Source organism: Rosa rugosa, chromosome 6, assembly GCF_958449725.1.
Source record: "Rosa rugosa chromosome 6, drRosRugo1.1, whole genome shotgun sequence".
NCBI classification, from domain to species: Eukaryota; Viridiplantae; Streptophyta; class Magnoliopsida; order Rosales; family Rosaceae; genus Rosa; species Rosa rugosa.
Window position 1 is genome coordinate 38905956 of NC_084825.1, and position 20269 is coordinate 38926224.

A 20269-nucleotide genomic window follows, 5' to 3' on the forward strand; every position below is an offset into this window, starting at 1 on the left:
AAATAGGTGTCATTTACGAATTCCTTTGCAGTATTCAATTTTTATTTCTAAAACAAGACTTTTTTCTATTTTATCTTTTTATTTTTTTTAAAACTTTCTTAATTTATTACACATTTCAAATCCTAAATAGATGCAACCAAACAATAGAAAATGCAATTAATGGAATTTTAGATTGATGGAATTAGAGATTCCATCATTTATAAATTCCTACGGATTTTATAATTTTCTCATCCAAACGCACCGTTAATGAATCTCAAGATATTGATCTATTTATCAAACATTTTTCTTAACGATAACATATCATCACTCGGACTCCGATTAGAAGATGAGTGAGAGTAAATGAATATATGCTTGTCTTAGCAGGACCATATTATCTGTGGACAAGGATTCTTTAGTGGATTTACAAGTAGAGCAAAATAAAAGAAAAAAGCTTATGAATTTACAAAAAAGGGCTAAAGTGGAAAGGGGTCACAGAAAGAGATAGGGCATCTAATACGATTGACAGCAGCAGATTACAACACTCTGCTCACGTGGCAGAGCGTACCTTTTCTTCCCCCCATCTCCTTTGTCCTTAACGGAAACCTAACATCTAGAATCTGACGACGTTGAGAACAGACGTAGCACGCCATCATTGGCGGGCTGCAGCTGGGCCCCATCTTGAACTAATATTTCGTCAGACTAACTGCACGTGCGGCCATCCGTGTTTCATCTCTACTACTCGATCTCTTGGATCGTCTGTTGGGTCCAATTGTCCATATTTATGAGGCCCAAATCTCATTTTCATTGTTCGGTCCAAAAAGGTTGTACAGAACTGAAAATAGGTTTATCCATGAATGTTGGTTCTGGTTTTTCAATACGGATCCATGTCGGGTTCGGTATCAATTCCGACCGAAATAGCACCCGTGCCAATCCAATACCAGTACTGATCTGGGCTTCACAATGAAATCAAATAGCCATCAGTGGAGTTGATCCAAGCCCTTATAAATTCATAGACAATTGCCTCATTTTTTCATATGGGATCTATATACTCAACAGTTACGAGTCTATCGATAAAATTTAACATTTACTATCACATGCATAATATGAGCAAAAGTTTCTAGCATATCATAATGGAATCTCAGCTTTCTTTTATTATTTCCAAGCGAACGTGACATAAAATTTTCCTGTTAAGCTAGGTAATCATGATAGTCGACTTTGATTCATGTTTATACGAAGAGTATAAGGTTTTTCTGTCTCATTTTTCATCTCTCATTCAGCCATTTCTTGATTAGAAAGTAGAGATACAATCATACATGGATATGAAGGATCGATGCCGTAGATGTTGGGTTAGAATATCTTTCATATTCAAAACCTAGAGGCCAATCAAAGTTGAATAACTTGGAGAAACAATGACATTGTTGTTGGTATACCTCATGATAATTGAATTGATATCTAGGTAGGCTTTTATATACTAGTCTTTACCCACTTCGTTTCTCAAAAAATTAAAAAAAAAATTACACACTTCGTTCTTCAATCTCTCTCTCTCTATAAATTTCCCATAATCATCAACATTTATGAATCATTCCCTAGTCAAAAAAAAAAAACATTCATGAATCATTCCAATGTTTGTCTCGTATAATGAAGAGCTCAATCATAACTTTTTCTGAGCCAGATCGTACAATGTTGCTTAAAAAAAATAATAATAAAATAAAAAATTACACACTTCGTTCTTCAATCTCTCTCTCTCTATAAATTTCCCAGAATCATCAACATTCATGAATCATTCCCTAGTCAAAAAAAAAAACATTCATGAATCATTCCAATGTTTGTCTCGTATAATGAAGAGCTCAATCATATCATTCGGTTCATATAACCTTTTCTGAGCCAGATTATACAATGTTGCTTAAACTTTTTACCAATAAACTTGTTGGAAAATCAGATCAAAAATCATACTCGTCTTTTTCTCTTTCGAGTATGATCGGCCCCGCATTGGGTGGACTTTAGAACACGGAATCTATACTATTATCATCATGTAATCAAATCAGGATCCGACAGCATAATCTGCAATATTTGTTTTCAAGTTTCTATTGTATAACAATGACTGCAAGATTAGAGATAAGGGTGCCATGAATTCCTCTTTCATTTGTTTCTGATGAGCTAATTATAGACTCATGGGCTTTGCCAGTGGGAGATGAACACTAATTGTTGCCTTGTAGAGATCGGCCATAAACAATGACTACAACTTAACTCACCTCTTTCAGTTTCTTCTATTTTGGTCTGAATACCACGAACACTTGTACAACTAGTTCTCACTTCCTAAGCAAGTCTCAAATGTTATTGCGATTTTCTTTGGTGTCTGCGATGATTTAATATGAGAACCAAAATGTAATATTTTCTTAAGAAGTTACGTTATTTAGTTCACATATGACATTTTTCAACATCCCGTTCATCATCTGTGTAGAAAATCTAAACCACATGTTCTAGAATTTAGTGGTTACAGGAAGCTGCGAATGAGGACTTGTGCATTTCTGAACACACATGCATAGTAGATTCGTTCGGCTCAAAGAGGATTCATTCATTAAAACAATGAAAATTCTTTTATGCACTAACGGTGTAAATGACCAAACACTTATAAAGTGATTCCAACCGTTAATATTAGTAATAAATTTTTTTTAATAACAAAAAAATATATTTAATGTAATAAAGCCGTCCATTCATGTTGGTGTAGTGGTGCTCTGAATTTTCAAGTGTCCTAAATAAAACTGTTGGTTTTTAAGTGTTCTTATAATCTAACACTTACATGATGATCAAGTTTACAATGGCCTTAAAGAATTAAAACATTGAGTGCAGAGAGCCAAAAACCCTAGCTAAGAGAAAACGCAAAGTACCAGTAGTGCCTGTCCGGCGGCGCACCATCTCGGCGTCGTCGTCGGACGGGACAGAAGGGACCGAGTGTCCGGTTGTGCACGGTCCAGTCGGAGAAGCGTTTGCAGGGGGATGACGCAAACTCTGACGTTGGCGGGGGCAGGCAGGTGGGATCGGAGTCCATCTATCCTCGGGCGGCGCGCAGACTCTTTGGTGGTTGTTTAGATTTGGGGTGGCGGGATCAGCGGTCTGTTGGCGGTGAAGACCCGGTGACGGATTCACTGGGTTCCTCTTATCTTCATTCGGATCTGTTTGCTTCAGTTGGGTTCGGCCAGCTTTGCTCGGATCAGGGATGGGGTGGCGCGTCTTGCCGGTGTGGGGATAATGGAAGGTTGGAGGGTCAGACTGCCCTTGCACGGCGTCAAGGGGGCGGCGGTGGAGCTGTCGGCGGCAGGACGAGAGGACTGCATCGTGCCTTCTGCAATTCTCTTTTTAGGCTTGGGCTTGGTATCATATGGGCCTGGGCTTTGGCTCTAGGCCCAATTTATTTTTCAGTTTATTTATCTATTTTAATTTATTTTTCAGTGTCTTTAGGTGGCTTTATGCCCATAATAATGTCTTACTCTAGGTTTGTAGGGCGAGGTGGACGTTGTCCCGGTTTATGCACCTTGAGTGCCTTGTCTGGCCTAGGGCGGCAGCAAACTCCTTGCATTGTCAATTGGTTGCAGCCCCCTAGTGGCAGAATGAAGCCAAGTGTCACTGGATTTATTTTTCGGTGGCATCATAGTGGGAAAGTTGATATTATTGGTCAATTATGGCTCCGCGTGAGCATTATCTTTCCGGTATGTCGCCAAATTTGAAAAGCAAATGGAGTAGCCAGATGTGCACTCTTTGCTAATTGGTGCGTGATAGAATACAAAATATTAGTAGGGACTTCTGATATTATTTCGGAATGTTCTCTTAAGGCTTCTTATAATTTGGGGTTTAGGCTTTATGTCCCCCCCTTGTATTCTATGGTTTCATTAATAGTTATGGCTTAAGGGAAGCCGTTTTGGCCCTACCTCAAAAAAAAAAAAAAAAAAAAAAAAGATGATCTCAATTCTTAATATATATAATCAATCTTTTTTTAATAACAAAAAAGTGTATTTAATGTAATCCAACCGTTCATTCATGTCAGTGCAAGTGCACGTCGATGCTCTGAATTCCCCCCTCTTAAAACAAGTATCCTAAATAAAATTGTTTTTTTTTTTTTTTTTGAATAAAGGTCTTGTGCGGCTGCCCTCAAGCCTTGATTAATGAAACTGTTGAATACAAGGGGGAACATTGAGTCTAAACCTCTGATTACAATAAGCAACTAGAGTATGTCCAGAAATGATATCAGGAATCTCTACAAAATACTTGTATCCTGGCAAGCACCAACTAGCAAAGAGTGCTCTACTGGCTACTTCATTTGCTTTGACATAGCGGAAAGATAACTCGATATGTAACTCGATTACAACGTAGCATAATTACCAAATGCACAACTTTCTTACTATGTTGCCATCGGAAGATAAATCCGACGACACTTCGCTTCACCCTTCCACTAGGCGGCAACGACCATTTGACAAAGTAAGCAATTCACCGCTGACCTAAAGCAGACAAGGCACTTCGAGTGCACACACAGGCACAAAGCCCGACTAGCCCTTCATAACAAGTGTAGGGACTTATTACTCGCAATAAGCGCAAACAAACTAAGCAACAAAAGTAAATAACAACTAAAAATAAAATAAAACTTGAGGCAGGGCCCACTAAGTGAACCCAACCCCAAACTTCAGCCCAAACCGAGCCCATAGGTAGATTCCCAGCCCAAGAAACCAAGCTAGCAAGTGGGCCGCTTCCAACCCTCCCGGCCCAAAGCATCTGTTGCATCGCCCCTTCACTGGCGTCAAGCCACAATCGCCTCACCTTTGTCGTCCGACCACCGGAGGTCCACGTCACCACTATCCCCATCTGACATCAAACAAAAAAGGTAAGCGCTGCATCCAGCATCAAGCCTCGCCCTCAAAGAGTCCGCCAAACTGCCAATCCGAATCAGCCTTCGATCTCTTCCAGCCAGCCATCGCACCCAGCTTGCCGACCACTGGCAGCCACTAAAAACGTCTCTGACCCACTCCCACTCTGATCCCGGCCCACCGCAACGACACAGCCACGCCCTTCTACTGAAAACGAAGGAAAACGCCACCACCTCCTGAACCTTGCTCTCAAGATCGAGACCCACCAATGAAACAGAACACCCGTCCAGCAGCACACATCATCCGCCGACTTGGCCAGAGGTCATCACCAGCGTCGGGGCACAGCCGGACAGGGACAACGGCAGATGACGACGTTCTCTAGGTTTCCAGTGCATGGAGCGCGTTCTCTAAGTTTTTATTTTTTATTTTTTTAATCTTCTCTTTTTAAAACTGTTGGTTTTAAATACATACAGTTTCTTTTCTTTTCTTTACTTTCAAGAATTTGGGATCGGGGATCAAAGTATATATACACATTCGATTAAAATTAATCAAATCCTAAATTAATGGATCAATAGAAAGAACACTTCAGATAAGCTACCCATGTACTACTCACCTATCTCACCTCATGACTAAGTTTAGCAAGTCCATTGGGTGATTAAGATTAATGAAAAAGATTTGTATCAATAACTGACAAAATATTTCTTTGTCTTTGAGATAATAAGTCTATCATTGACTTGACATGCATGGAGTATTATGAGAATGACAATGGTAATCTACTAGCTTCCTGCAAACGTGTACTCTGCTTGTGAAGAGTCACGCTTGCTCATGCAATTAGTTCCATTGGGTGATTAAGATTAGTGAAAAACATTTGTATCAATAACTGACAAAAAAAATCTTTTTCTATGAGATAATAAGTCTATCATTAACTTGACAGGCATGGAGTATTATGAGAATGACAATGGTAATCTACTAGCTTCCTGCAAGCGCGTACTCTGCGTGTGGAAGAGTCACTCTTGCACATGCGATTAGTTTCATTTTGTTAACGATTAAGCATTCACACTATCCATTGCTTAGGTGGTCTGGAGAGTTGTCGCCACTTGATGCTCCAGCAGGTTTGTAGAGGCAACGTGGTTCTGATTTGAAGCCTTCGATGCGCGGCGATGGTGATGTACAGGGATGGAGCTTGGGCGGTTGATGGTCGTGGCATTGATGGACATGGCAGCGTGGTCGGGGCGATGGTGCAGGCGGCGTGGTGGTGGCGGCCTAAATCAACGGCAGGGAGGCCTGCTGTACGTGCTGCAAGAGTGTGAAGGAGGGGGAGAGTTGGGCTGGGTGCTAATCCAACTTGCTGGGCTTTGGGTTGTGGTTTTTCTTTGGGCTGCCATTTTGGGCTTTTTATTTAGTTAGTTTCTTGCTTTCTAATTAATTTCCTATTGTTTTTAGGACAGCTATGAGTTTTTACCTTTAGGCTGCTTATTTACTATGTTATTTCGTAGTGTGTAGGCTTGCTTAAATAAGTGAGCGTGGGTACCGTCAAATGATTGGATCTAATCTATGTATCGTTGTGGTTTATCACAAACTCTTTATCTACCCATAGATGGTAGAGGGAGGATATGGTAGAGGGAGGATATGTAATGGTCCTTTCTGGCCTGAATATATTAATATATCGACATAATATTCTTCAAAAAAAAAAAAAAACATTCATACTTGTAGACACCAAAAATTTAATGAAAATAAAATTCATTAAATAATCCAGTCAACACTTGAAATTGTGACCAACCAAATTTAGTTGGCATGCGGGTCCCACCAAAATGTACCCGTGGCTCGTGAGTCAGTAAAACCATGTGGACTCCGAGAATGACACATGGCGGCATACAAAAAGCCAGACGACAATAAATGAATTTGTTTCGGCTAAATCAATTGATATTAAAGCGGATCAATCAAATTAAATCAATTGATTCCGAGTCAAACCAAGTATTAAATTTCGTCTGCTGATTAGATGTCAATTTATTTAAATTGATAATCAAGATGAAAATCAGTCATCAAATTGATTGGCTAAATTTCTTAATAGTCGTGATTAAATCAATTAATTAAAGCTGATTGATTTGATTATGCTATTAATGAAATATAATTAAAATCAGCCATCAAATTGATTGGCTAATTCCTTAATGGTCGTGATTAAATCAGTTAATTAAGGCTGATTGATTTGATTATGTTATTAAGGAAAATGCAATTTATTACGTGTCATCAAGGCATTCTAAATTGAGAGAGATGTCGGCACTATAAATACCCCTTTCAAATAAAGAGGGGGACTTCAGCCAAAAAAAAGAGAAGAAAACACTCTCAAAATTTCTGAAGCCTCCCAAGCTCGTGAAGAACCATCAAGCTGCCAAATAGCCAGTTCCTCACCAACCTCAAGCCAAAACGTTCGTCACGTGTCAACTCTCGTGACCATCATACGACTCAAGATCAAGCGTCAAGCCCTTGAGTGAAATTCATCGTCGGAGATAGAATCAGAGGATTACCAAAGATTGTAACCCGCATTCAAATTCTTAATAAAATTATTATTTTTGTACACGAGTCTGTATTCTGTTTGTTTTAAGATTCCCGTGTTTACAATACTATCCATTGCTTTTGCTATAATTGTTTTAAAGTAATTTATTTATTCATTTACTTGGCTTGGTTTTTTTTTTTTTTTTTTTTTTTTGAAATAGGGTCAGTACAGCTGCCTTCAAGCCTTGACTCTAACAAGCACCAATTAGCGAAGAGTGCATCATTGGCTACTCTATTCGCTTTACTTGGCTTGGTTTTTAGAATGTCTTTGAATCTTTTTACACGCATTGACAAATGATACGTCAACGCAAACTCAATCCCCTCTCGGCTATTTGATTATATTGGGTCGTCTAGGGTATCTTGATGTATGCCATACTCTTATTTTTATTTTTATTTTTATTATTTATAAATTAATGTAGTGAAAACCTAATGTACTGGTTAACAAGTTACGCACTTAAATGTTGACACTTATTATTTTTAAAAATTAAATTTACTATATTAACACCACTTTCTATCTTAATATGTAATATTGTTCAGAAACATGTCACAAATATTGTCAAAATAATAAATTACATCTAGTATAACTAAAATTACGACTTATGACCACACTTATTGTGGTTATTGTAATTGATTGGTCAAAGATGTAAATATCATAGTTGGACAACTTTTATCAAATGGACAACATTGATTATCAAATGGAGAACCTACTTACAATACTGAGTACTTATATATATTTTTTGGCCTAATATTAATTTTACCACGTTCACAACACAAATGTTGTCAGAATTGTAAAGTGGTTGATAATCTTGTAAATGATGTAGTTTTTGAAGTAACTACTACAAATACAAAAATTATCACTTTTACATCAATTGTTGTGGGTTGTGGTAAAATGTATGGTAATTGTAATAATCATTTCATTAATGATAAAAACATAAAGATTTACCACTATAACAAACAAATTTATTATCGCACTTGTTAAATTGTCCATAAACTAGTATATTAGTTTAGGTGAAGTAATTACTACAAATATAACAAAAATTACCGTTTTTACATCAATTGATGTAGATTGTGGTAAAATGCATGGTCATTGAAGTAATCATTTCATTAATAATAAAAACATAAAGATTTACCACTATGACAACAAATTGGTTGTCGTATATATACTTGTTAAATTGTCCATAAACTAGTACGTATGTTGTAGGTGGAGTAATTACTACAATTAAAACAAGAATTATTATTTTTATATTAATTATTGTAGTTTGTGGTTAATTACGTCGACTGAAAGTAATTACGACTTCGACGATGGAAATTACACAATATATTACTTTAATTAAGCAAGGGAGAAGTTCATTAAACCAATGAGGGCATACGTGGTTTTATTCAAAATATAATGGTTTTTTTTTTTTTTTAATCGAATGAGGTTAGTCAAATTTATAATTCAGCAGGCAGTACCATAAACGACACACCCCTGAGGGGCCGACAGAAAGAGCCGTCCTTTAGGACATACAGAAGACCTATTCTAGAAAAAAAACAGAACATCGCACTCCCGGGTACACCCACCTTTTAAGGAAGTTCACGCACCTTTATTCTAACAAAACCTAGAAAGCTCAGAAGCAGTTTAAGTAATATAACAACCGAGCAACTAGGTTTTGCGACCCAAATGAAAATTAAATATTGCTAGTAGATGAGGATGAAAATTCCTCATCCATCATAATAAAATAAAAAACAAATATGAAAAATGCAAGCCAAGCCCTAACAAAGATTGAAACCCAAGCCCATTAAAGGACCCAAACCCAACCAGATCTGCTAAGGACACCTAGAGCAGTAGCTTTTCCCATCACTGTGCCGCCGCCGCCATCTTCAGCGCCACCGTCCTCGGTGAAGCCTCTGACAGAATCCCCGGATCCGTCCCAGACTAGAGTCAGCCTGCCACTAGACATGCCGCCATCACCAGCAACAGTCACATGTAGCAACACTGCCCATCCTGCCTCACGAATCGGGATCCCAAACTTGACCCCGATCCCTCTTGATTGGCTACACCGCCCGTTGTCGCCCGTACGGGGATCAGAAGACCCGCCACCAAGAACACCACCACCATTACCAGAACACAACCACATTGCGCCAAAACCTGGAAAATCACCAGCTCGGAACCGCCCCGCCTCCTTCTTGAAATGCCCAAAAGCAGAAGAAACTAGACACCTCTGGCCTAAGGAACCTCGATCAAATCCCAAGAATGGGAAGGCATCCATTGACATGGATGAAGTTCTAGATTGAAAAGAAAAAATCTTCAACCTCACCCTAGCAGAGCGGCTGCTAGGTCAGACCAAAATATAATGGTTTACCTATATAATAACACATTGTGGTACATTTGTAAATTAGTTCAAAAGGCAGTAATAACAAGTTGTACGTGAAGTATTTACTACATCTAACAAAAAGATTATCTATTTTTATATTAATTGTTGTTGTGGTTGTAGTAAAATGCATGTAAAAATAATTATATTTGGTTAAAGAAACTACTAATGATATAATTAATTAGTAATAAATACTATTTAACGAATACTAATTCCGTGAGCCTAGATTAGAAGGTTTTTGTTTTTAATAAGGAAAAAATATAATTGTCAATTGATAATCAAGCATTAATGAAACATTAATTGGCTAATGATAAAATTAATCAGTAATAAAGACTTAACTAATAATAATTCGGTAAGCCTAGATTAGAAGGTTTTTAAAAGGAAAAAACATGATTGTTAATTGTCAATTGATAATCAAACATTAATTAGCTAAGGGCTAAACAGGTTACCAAATTTTAAATATTACTAATCTAATAGTACAAAATATTTTAAAAAAAATGAGTGTATGGCAAACACCCGGACACGAAACACCTAAGAAAATTCCTTGATCATACATCCTTTTGTCAAGTCATTTTTTTCTATTCTTAGCATTTTACCTAACAAAATCTGCATGCATTAAAGAGAAACCCATCAGGCACCAGCAATCCAATCTTCTTGTATAAAAGACTTTTTCTCTGGGCAAAAACCGATGAACACATGAAGCTGCTTTGCAAACAAACAAACAAACAGAATCACTGGGGCCCCAGCCCTCACTAGCCCTCACCTGCGTCCGCCAGTGGTTGACCCATGGAGTACTTGCCATGAATGATTTCAAAATTCAATTATAAAAGAACGTCTAAAACAGTAAAACTATAATGCGTCATATGATCACAAATGAAAACAGACTAATAAAATCTAAAACTACTAGTAACTTAGTAAGCACATATTTCTTCTTTCTCCCTTCTCTTATGATAGATTTGTTTTACATTTGAAGCCGAGAAGTAGAAAATAATACTTTGATTTAGGGTTTTCAATTGATATTCTATTCATCCCACAAAGGGGTATATATACAAGGACAAGAGGAGTAGTCTAACCCTAATAGGAAATAATCATTCCTATAATTACATGATAACCTAAATAAATAAGAATCATAATTACATAAGATTTACAGCTATTCTACCGAGAGGCATAGTTTGGATAATAATTGTCATTTTCAACTGTTATGATCCAAAGCCTCATTTCTGAGTGCAGCTCCTACTCAAACTTTATTCACCTTATCTCATATATTTTCAATTTGGCCGGACTTAGATTGTTGCTCACAATTCTACGACTCAAAAATAATAAAAAAAAGATAAAAAATTGTTGCTCACAATTGATATCTTCACCGAACAAACAAAACAAAGTCCCGTAAAGAATGCATTAAAAGATAGAAAAAGGAATGTCTCGACCTAGCAGAGCTCTGCTAGGGTTGGGAGAGCGCCGCCCTCGGGTTTGGCCTCTCTGCACCTCTCTCCGTCCTGTATGGAGTGCATCTATGGCGTCTTCTCTGGGGACTCCTAAATCAAGACAGGCTATCACCTTGTCGTCTCTGTCATTATTTCTGGTAGGTCTGAAGGCCTGTGTTCTACCGGATCTTCTAGATTTTGATGGTGGTAGCTCGATTAGGCCAAGGAGGGCGAGGCTTAAAGATCAAGGTTCACTACTGGAGGGTGAGGCAGTTTCGATTCGATCATGGTGGCCGGGATCGGACTGTGCGATCAGGGGTCAATCTCGTTTTGGGTCTTCCCTCTGGCAGCACCTCCATCGAGGACGTTTTCTGGTTTCTCGACGTCCTGTGGTTGTCTAGCGGCAATTGGTTCATCTGTTTGGGTGTTTTGACTTCCGCGGCGTCGGCGCCGGTTTTGTTGGACGGATTGGTTCACAGTCTCGTTGCCCACAGGTTGACGGCACGGTGGATGACGGCGTCCTTTCTTTACGTGGGTCATCTGGTGGTACGGAGCTCAGGAGATTTCTGGTGCCATGGTGCAGGGAGACCAGCGGCGTGGTGGCAGGATCTCAAGCAGTTGGGTGCGGCGGCAGGATCCGGCGTTGCTGATCTGGAAGGGTTGCCGGCTGTCGGGCTGAAGCCAGCTTGGGTGCCCAGATCAGATCCTTGGGTGCCCAGATCAGTTTAGGTTGGGCCTTGGCCTTTGTCAAGTTTGACCCGTCAGACTTGATCTTGGATTCAGGCCGGATTTGGATCCGCATTTGGGACCCAGGTCGTATTCTATTTCGGATATTGGATTCGAAACAGCTGCTCATATTATTCTGGTATTGGTTCTGGTTCTTAAGAGTTCGTCTGCCTAAATCCCCGAGGTTCTGACACCCTTGGTCGCTTTCGATCTCTTGGTGAGCGATTCGCCTCTCCTAGGTGGTCATATCATCGGTTACAGTTACGGTTACTCTCCTACTTACACTGCTTCAGTGACATATGCAGTGCAGCAATGTCTTACGGCATCAAGTCACATGGTTACCTGGTTCCCTTTTATTCTTGATGCGATTGTGCATCTAATTATGCTTTATTGTTTTTTCTTCATTGCAGATGCGTTTGTGCATCTCGTTATGTTTTATTGCTTTCTTTTGATGTTTTCTGCATCACTCCATGTAATCCTCAATTTTCACTTAGGGAAAATTTTGCAAACAGTACACCAAGTAAAGGCCACTAATAATTCTTATACATAAAGTTCCAAACCAAACATTTTGGTACATGAAATCTGAAACTCGACCCACTATTAGTACACGACGTCAATTTTTGACACCAAAATGTCCATTATGCCCTCAGTTTTTTTTTTTTAATAAATTTTTTTTTTCCTTCGCTTTTTCTATTATTTTTTTTCCTTCGTTTTTTCTGTTATTTTTTTTTCCTTCATTTTTTCTATTATTTTTTTTCCTTCTTTTTTTTTTTCTGTTATTTTTTTTTCCTTCGTTTTTTCTGTTATTTTTTCTATTATTTTTTTCCTTCATTTTTTCTGTTATTTTTTTCTATTATTTTTTTTCCTTAATTTTTTCTGTTATTTTTTTTTCTTCCTTCGTTTTTTTTTTCCTTCATTTTTATCTCTTTCTTTCTTTCTTTTCACATGACTAAATATTGGCTGAGTTACAAATATAAGCTGTAGGACCATAAATCTCACCAATTGGAGGGCAAGGGCGGTGTTGGAAGCGAGGGAGTGAGCCCGGAAGAAGGAAGAAGAAAGAGATAAAAACGAAGGAAAAAAATAACAGAAAAAAAATAACATAAAAAACGAAGGAAAAAATAATAATAGAAAAAAATAACAGAAAAAAAAAGAAGGAAAAAAAATAACAGAAAAAAAATTATAAAAAAAAAACTGAGGGTATAATGGACATTTTGGTGTCAAAAATTGACGTCGTGTACTGATAGTGGGTCGAGTTTCAAATTTCGTGTACCGAAATGTTTGGTTTGGAACTTTATGTATAAGAATTATTAGTGGCCTTTATTTGGTGTACTGTTTGTGAAATTTTCCCTTTCACTTAATATAGTTTGTCGTCTTCCTTTCAAAAAAAAAAAAGTCCCGTAAAGAAAAAACAAATAAAACAATGAAACCTTTAAAAACATATAAGACACACACAGAAATACATATATTTTGCAAGAAAATAAAGTAGATATCAATGAGTATCTTTTAAAAATAAATGCAAACAAAGATATATTTGCAACCTATGGCACATACTGACAAAGGAAGAAAGTAGGGACAAACTTACCTTGATTCATCAGATATTCGAATCTAAGGGGGGTGTATTCATTTAAGAGTCTACAAGATTTTTTTGTATTTTAAAAGTCTATGGGTATTCAACTGAGATTTTAAACAGTCCTTTAAAATCTTGACGTATTCAATTAAGATTTAAAATTATCCATTCAAATCTGCTGATATTCAAAAGTATACGGATTTTTAAGGATTTCATTAAATGCTGGATTTTGGAGGATTTTATAGTGCTTTTTATACATATCAAAACTCAAAAACAATCCAACCACTTCCCAAGAGATTTTGATGGATTCTTTCTCACTCAAAAAATGAAGAAGCTCTTCACCAAAAAAAAAAAAAAACAGGTCTCAATAGGTGACACGCATTCATTTTGTCTTAGACCTATTTTCCCACTATCTTTCTCTGCCTCTGCTCTCATCTAATAATTTTTTAATTTATTTTTATCACTATAGCTTTAGAAGCCCTTAATCCTTCTAGCTAATTAAGCTCACTTTCAATGTTATTATTAAGATGATACATACACATATGATTCTTTTGTAAATTAGATATGAAATAAATTATGTCATTAGTTTACTACTTTATTTTTGTGTAACATTTTGGCTGGTTAGTTTTCTCTTATTGTTCATATATCATTATACACAACATAAAGAATGGTAGATTGTCATACTTTCTTGTCATTGATATAGCATTATAGTTTACTTTGGGTCAAACACAAAGAAAAAAAATGCTCTCCCTTCAGAGAGCGTTTCTAGGGTTTCTGGCCGTGGTGTCTCATGGCGGCGCTGCAAACTCGGCTAGTAAGGGCGGGTTTCCCTTTCCTTCTGATTCCTTTGAAGACGGCGGCGAGGGAGCGATTCCTCGATGTCTATTCCTGACTCCTGCAAGGGAGATTTCTCGACTGCGATTGACTTCTGTTGGTGGTAGTCTTGTACCTTGGAAGGGAGGTAACGCTCTCCTTCCTTCTCCCCTTTTCCGTGGTGGTGACAACGATGGCGGTATAGGTGGTATTGCTGGTGACTCTACACTGGGTATGTGTTCTGGGAGTACGATCGGTGGTGGAGAGCGTGCTTCCTTAGATCTGGATTGTTGGGATTCGGGGAGGGTTGCCGGTGGTGTGGACTTATACTACGATGGTTTGGCTTGGGACCGGGTTGCAGGCTGGATGAAGATTTCGAAAGCGGGCATCGGTATCAGGGCCTTTATGCATGGCGATGGTGATCTCTGGCTGGGCTGGGATCGGTCGATTTCTATGGAGGATAAAGGGATCGGTGGTGACCCCGAGCTTATTTTGGCGACAGAGGTTGATGTCAGGCTAGAAGAGCTTGGTGGTGGAGCTCGCTCTCATCTGCCGGAGTTGGATAAATTTCGGTCCTCGATGCTGGTTGGTATGGGTGGCCGTCTCCAGGAGGGTGTCATCACTGGTGGTGAAGGTGCAAGCAGAGTATTCCGGCGAATGGTGCATGGCGGCGGCGGCACGACTGCCGTCTCATCTAGGGTTTGGCCCAGGTGTTTTGGTTGGGTCTTATATTGGGCTGCTAGGATTTGGTATTGGGCCCAGACAGTTGTTTTGTTTTCAATTTTTAATTTAGCTCTGGGTCTCCATTCTTTTTCAAAAAAGGATGATGGGCCTATTTTTTTCTTGCATTGAGCGGGAGAGATCGCAAAGAAAAGTGAGACCTCGTCGTCCCCACTGGGGTATTTTAATCTTCTTCGGGGCTCTACTTTTCTTTGTTTTGGGCTTAATCCTAAAAGGTGGGTGTGCTAGGAGATTACTAGTTTGTTTGCTCTTTTTGTTAGGGGTGGCTTTGTAGTAGTTTCTACGGAACGGTTCTTTCTGACGACCCCATAGGGGTGAATCGTTTTTGTACTGCTTGCTGAATTACATAATGGGATGACCTCTTTTACTCAAAAAAAAAAAAAAAACATTATAGTTGGATCCATACATCCATTGCTTAATTAAAGAAGAAGAAGAAAGAAAAAAAAAATTAACCTACCAAAAACATCATAAGGATTTGTAAAATCTAAACAAATACTAGTAAATCAATCCATTAGAATCAATCAGAGTCCATATAGAATTTAAACAATCCGTAGATTAAGTAAATCTATGGATTATAAAAATTCAAACAAAGTCTTTTAAAATCTGAATTGAATACACCCCCTAAGAGAAACTTAGAAAGAGAAGTTTTGGAGAAGTCTCTCACTTGCCCCCTTTCTGGTACAATTACAAAAAAGTTACAAATTAAATTTACAAAAAATAAAAAATAATAACAAAACAATTAACAATTTCCATTGTCTTCCCATTCCTCAAGGTAGGCATGAATTGAATCGCAAACCTCATATATGATCGATAGAAAGAGCACTTCAGATAAGCTACCCATGTACCGTCTTACTTTGGTAACCTATGACCTTGTAGATTTCAATGGCTCAATCATGCCAAATATAGAAAAAAAAGTAAATGCCAAGGCTACTCACCTATTCGTTAATGATCTCTCATCTGACGACTAAGTTTAGCAAGTCTATTGGGTGATTAAGATTAATGAAAAGGATTTGGATCAATAATGACAAAAAAATTCTTTTTCTGTGAGATAACAAATCAATCGTTGATCTTGATTTGACGGGCATGGAGTATTATATATGAGAATGACAATAGTAATCTATCAACTAAACTGTTACATTGGTGATGTTAAATGTACCAGAAAAAAGTCCAGATAAGCGCAGGTGCATGCACACATATACTAGGTCACGATCAACATTTGCAATACTTATTATCTTGAGGACTGACTTTATTAGAACTTGTCAATCTCAAAACAAGTGGAAAAGCAAGTTAGTTAAACAAAGATCACAAAATGTTCGTGATACAAGGCAAAATTAGTAAGTTAGAGTTAACTTTCATGTGGACTAAGAATAATCATTTCGAAGGTGACTTTGCAAGGCTAAGAGAACAATCATGGTCATTTGAACACGAAAGAATAGTTATTTAGAAAAGGTTCACTTTCACATACTCTTCAATAAAACTTATATAGATCAGCTTACGTTGGATTACTCATCGAGAAATTTTCTTTCAAATTAACTATAAATGGTTTTATACAATAAATTTCATAAAAAGGGACAGGTTTAGGAAACGTTAGGTTACCTTTTGCCTTCACTTTCTCCTCTGATACTTTTTCCTACATCGAATAAGCTAGCCCTTCTTCCATAACTCGTGATCGCTTAATGAATAATGAAGTGTTTTGTATATGCATATACACATTTTCATAACTAGACGTGTTTTCAATTTTCAGTGAAAGTTTGTAAATAAAATAACGGACTAGAGATCAAAACAGAAAATCTTATTAGAAATAATGAGGGTCTTTCGTGCAAGGGTTTTATGCAGAATATTGGTTATGGGGAAGTCTTGCAAGCTGAAGTTGACATGAAAATTAAGCATATGGATGTGGAATTTGATTTTGCTATTCTCATAAATCTTATTCAAAGTAATGATATTGATCTACACCCTTTAGGGACTATGATATTGAACTGTAGATCTTTGATGAATCATTTTGAGTCCAGCTTCATCAAGCATATTCATCGATAAAGAAATATGGTGGCAGACATCTTAGTTAAACATAGTTTGGACAATGATTTAGGAGTTTGCGTATTGGACACAAACCCTCCCTTTGTTAATTAAGTTTTGATGGATGATATTGATGGCCTAGTGAGGCTTAGGACTGTTGTAACAGCTCTGGTTGAGTAGCAATAGTTTTTCTTTCCTTTTTCTAAGCTTTAATGCCTCAATGTAACAAAAAAAGAAGAAGATAATCTTATTACAGTTAAAAATTTATAAATTAATAACTTAGAAACCAAGAAAATTCTATTAATATAGCGAATATATTAAATAATAGATAAATTATTAACTTATTAATTTATCAAAGTATTCTATATTTTCTTAAAAGGTGGTGCTATTCACACACCTATTTTCTCTATTCACACACCCCCTCTATTTTTCTATTACTTTAATTTAATTTTCTTTTACAAATTACCCTAACTACCCTCCCTTGCAATTATGTTTTTTTTTTCTTATTTCTTTTTTCTATTTGGCAAGTCAAACATGAATCAACCATCATTATACAATAAATCAATTTTTTTGCTACTAAGATATTATGATACTAAGATCTTCCAAGTAACACTAATTTTCAGCAGCAAATATGGTTTTGCTCTCCACATTGTTAGGTAAAAAGGTACCGGACCTAATTCAACATTGTGAAGAGAATGCCAATACAATATCTAGTTGGTTATTTAGAGTAGTAGTTATAGTTACTGAACTGAAATGTATAGATGGCAAGAAGTTGGTATGTATATAAAAATGAAATGCATAAACCATAGTTGGGGTTGCAAAACCAGAGAGTAAAAAGTTGCACGCGAACTTACAGTAGCAAAGAGCAAGCTATCCTTATCTTAACACATTTAATTCCTTTCAACTAGAAGTAATGATAAAATTGTCAGCACAAATACTTCAATAATGTATATTGAAGCATGAATTACCCAAATAATTTAGTAGAAAATAACAAAAACCAATGTACCAGTCCACAACATTTCTTCATAAAAATAAAAGCTAATAAACAAGAGTAACTAGAAGCATCAAAACCAATCAACCCTCAATAAAAAACACAAACCCTTGCTGAAACCCACCCCCACCCCCACAAACAACCACTCCTTATCTCTGAAACCCCCCTCAACTCATATTTGTATAATTTTCCTATGGCAAAATCTTTCATATTCTAGCATAATATAGTAAAGCAAACCATGTCTATAATCATAAGGCTATCATAATTAGGCTGCTGTAAAGTTATATAGTTGCTCAATGGATTCAAATACACCAAATATTTTCAGTTAGAATTTTACCAAGAATTAATGATGGATTCAAAAGGACTCGAATGATCACTGAACTCATATTTTTCTCACATGTCTCCATTGCCAATCAAGTGTAAAATTTTCTCCAAAGATGGGTCTAAAGTTGCTTGTTCTACTTTGATTGAACTTCAGAGCATCACATTAGAGAGATAGAATGACTATGCTAGAGAAGTTTTGATGGGAAAAAAAAAATTGAAAAGAGTTTTGAAGTCCTTTGTGCTTGCGGGAAAATAAGGATTTAGGATTTGGGAATGATTGAATTGCCAAATAGAAAAAGAAGAAAAACTTAATTGCAAGAGAGGGTAATTAGGGTAATTTGTAAAAAAATGATTTAAAGTAATAGAAAAATAGAGGGGGTGTGTGAATAGAGAAAAATGGTGTGTGAATAGCACCACCCTTTCTTAAATGATGTTACTCCCTGAGGTTTAGGGCCAACATCATGTTAGTCCCTGTGGTTTCAATTTAATCAAGAACACCCCTATACTATAAAATTTCATCAACCGTGTCCAATTTTTCTTGCTCCGTCCAAATTGGACGTTAACTCTAGTGATGAGGCCCACTTTAAGGGCTAAAATGGTCATATCGCGACAAGAAAAAATCCCACGACGAACAAACTCATCTGCTACTATTCCACTCACTCTCAGACTCAGCTTCACAGTCAACACCACAAAACTGACTCGCCCAGAACATCCTCACCTAGGACCTCGCCGACAAGCTGGTCCTCATCGACCCACCCCGCCTTCATCCCTCTACTCCGACCAGTGAAACTCATAACCTGCAAACCAAAATTAGACCAAGCCCACCAAATATCAAATACCCATCAAAGAATTCAGAATAATCATCATCTTCTTCATAACTTTTCCGAATTTCAGATTCAGCTCTTTCCGGTACCGAAATTCCTCATCGCTCATCACCACCCTCTTCTCGTTACTGGGTCTCCAAGATTTCATCGAACCCGACAATGCCTGGTCTGACCCGCCCTACCCAACTAGGATCCCTGAATTCCAGTCCGTCTTCGCCTTGCTGATCAGCGAAATCCTCCCCGTCATGAAGTTCTCAAACCTGGTTGACCCGCCTGAGTCTTGCGTCATCTGTTGAGAAAATCTCTTCTTTGACGAAGAGAGTGCTGAAAAATCTGAACACAACAGAGTCGAAAAACTGAGCAATCATTTGCGGGAAACACTAAAATCCAAGTCGGTATTTACCTCATATTGAAATTGGGATCGATTTGAGACTTGCCCAATTTGGGAGAGATCGAAAATTAAAGATTTGATCCTTCTCTCCTTCCATCAAGAACTTCGATGCTTTAGCAGTCCATCTCGGAAATGAGACTCAAAGATTGTATCGACCGGGAAAGAGAGCAACTTGTGTCGGCGGAAAGTATGGGGAGGATGATATCGTTTTCGAGCTTGTAGCCTCTGACTAGCCCTTTGAAAACCAAGGGAGTGGAGAAGTTTCTCAATTTGGGATTTGGGTTCGACTTGTTCAAGATCTAGTGGTGGAGGTCATGGCGGAGGTGGTGCAATAGACTGTCGTGGGGTTACGCTTATTATTCTAACTTTTTTTCCTTTTTTTTTCTTTTTTCTTTTTAATGTTGTCTTATTTGTATTTTTAAAATTCTAAATAGATCTGAGGGTTACAAACGTAATTTAGCCCTCTAGGTGGACCCAAGCATGGGAGAATGAACGTCCACATCAGCAGTTAACGTCCAATTTGGACGGAGCACGAAAAATTGGACACGGTTGATGTAATTTCAGAGTATAGGGGTGTTCTTGATTAAATTGAAACCACAGGGACTAACATGATGTTGGCCCTAAACCTCAGGGAGGTAAACTGAAATTAATCATTTCTTAAATATTGTTGTATTTTGTTTAATGTGCTATGTTGACTGACGAACAGATAA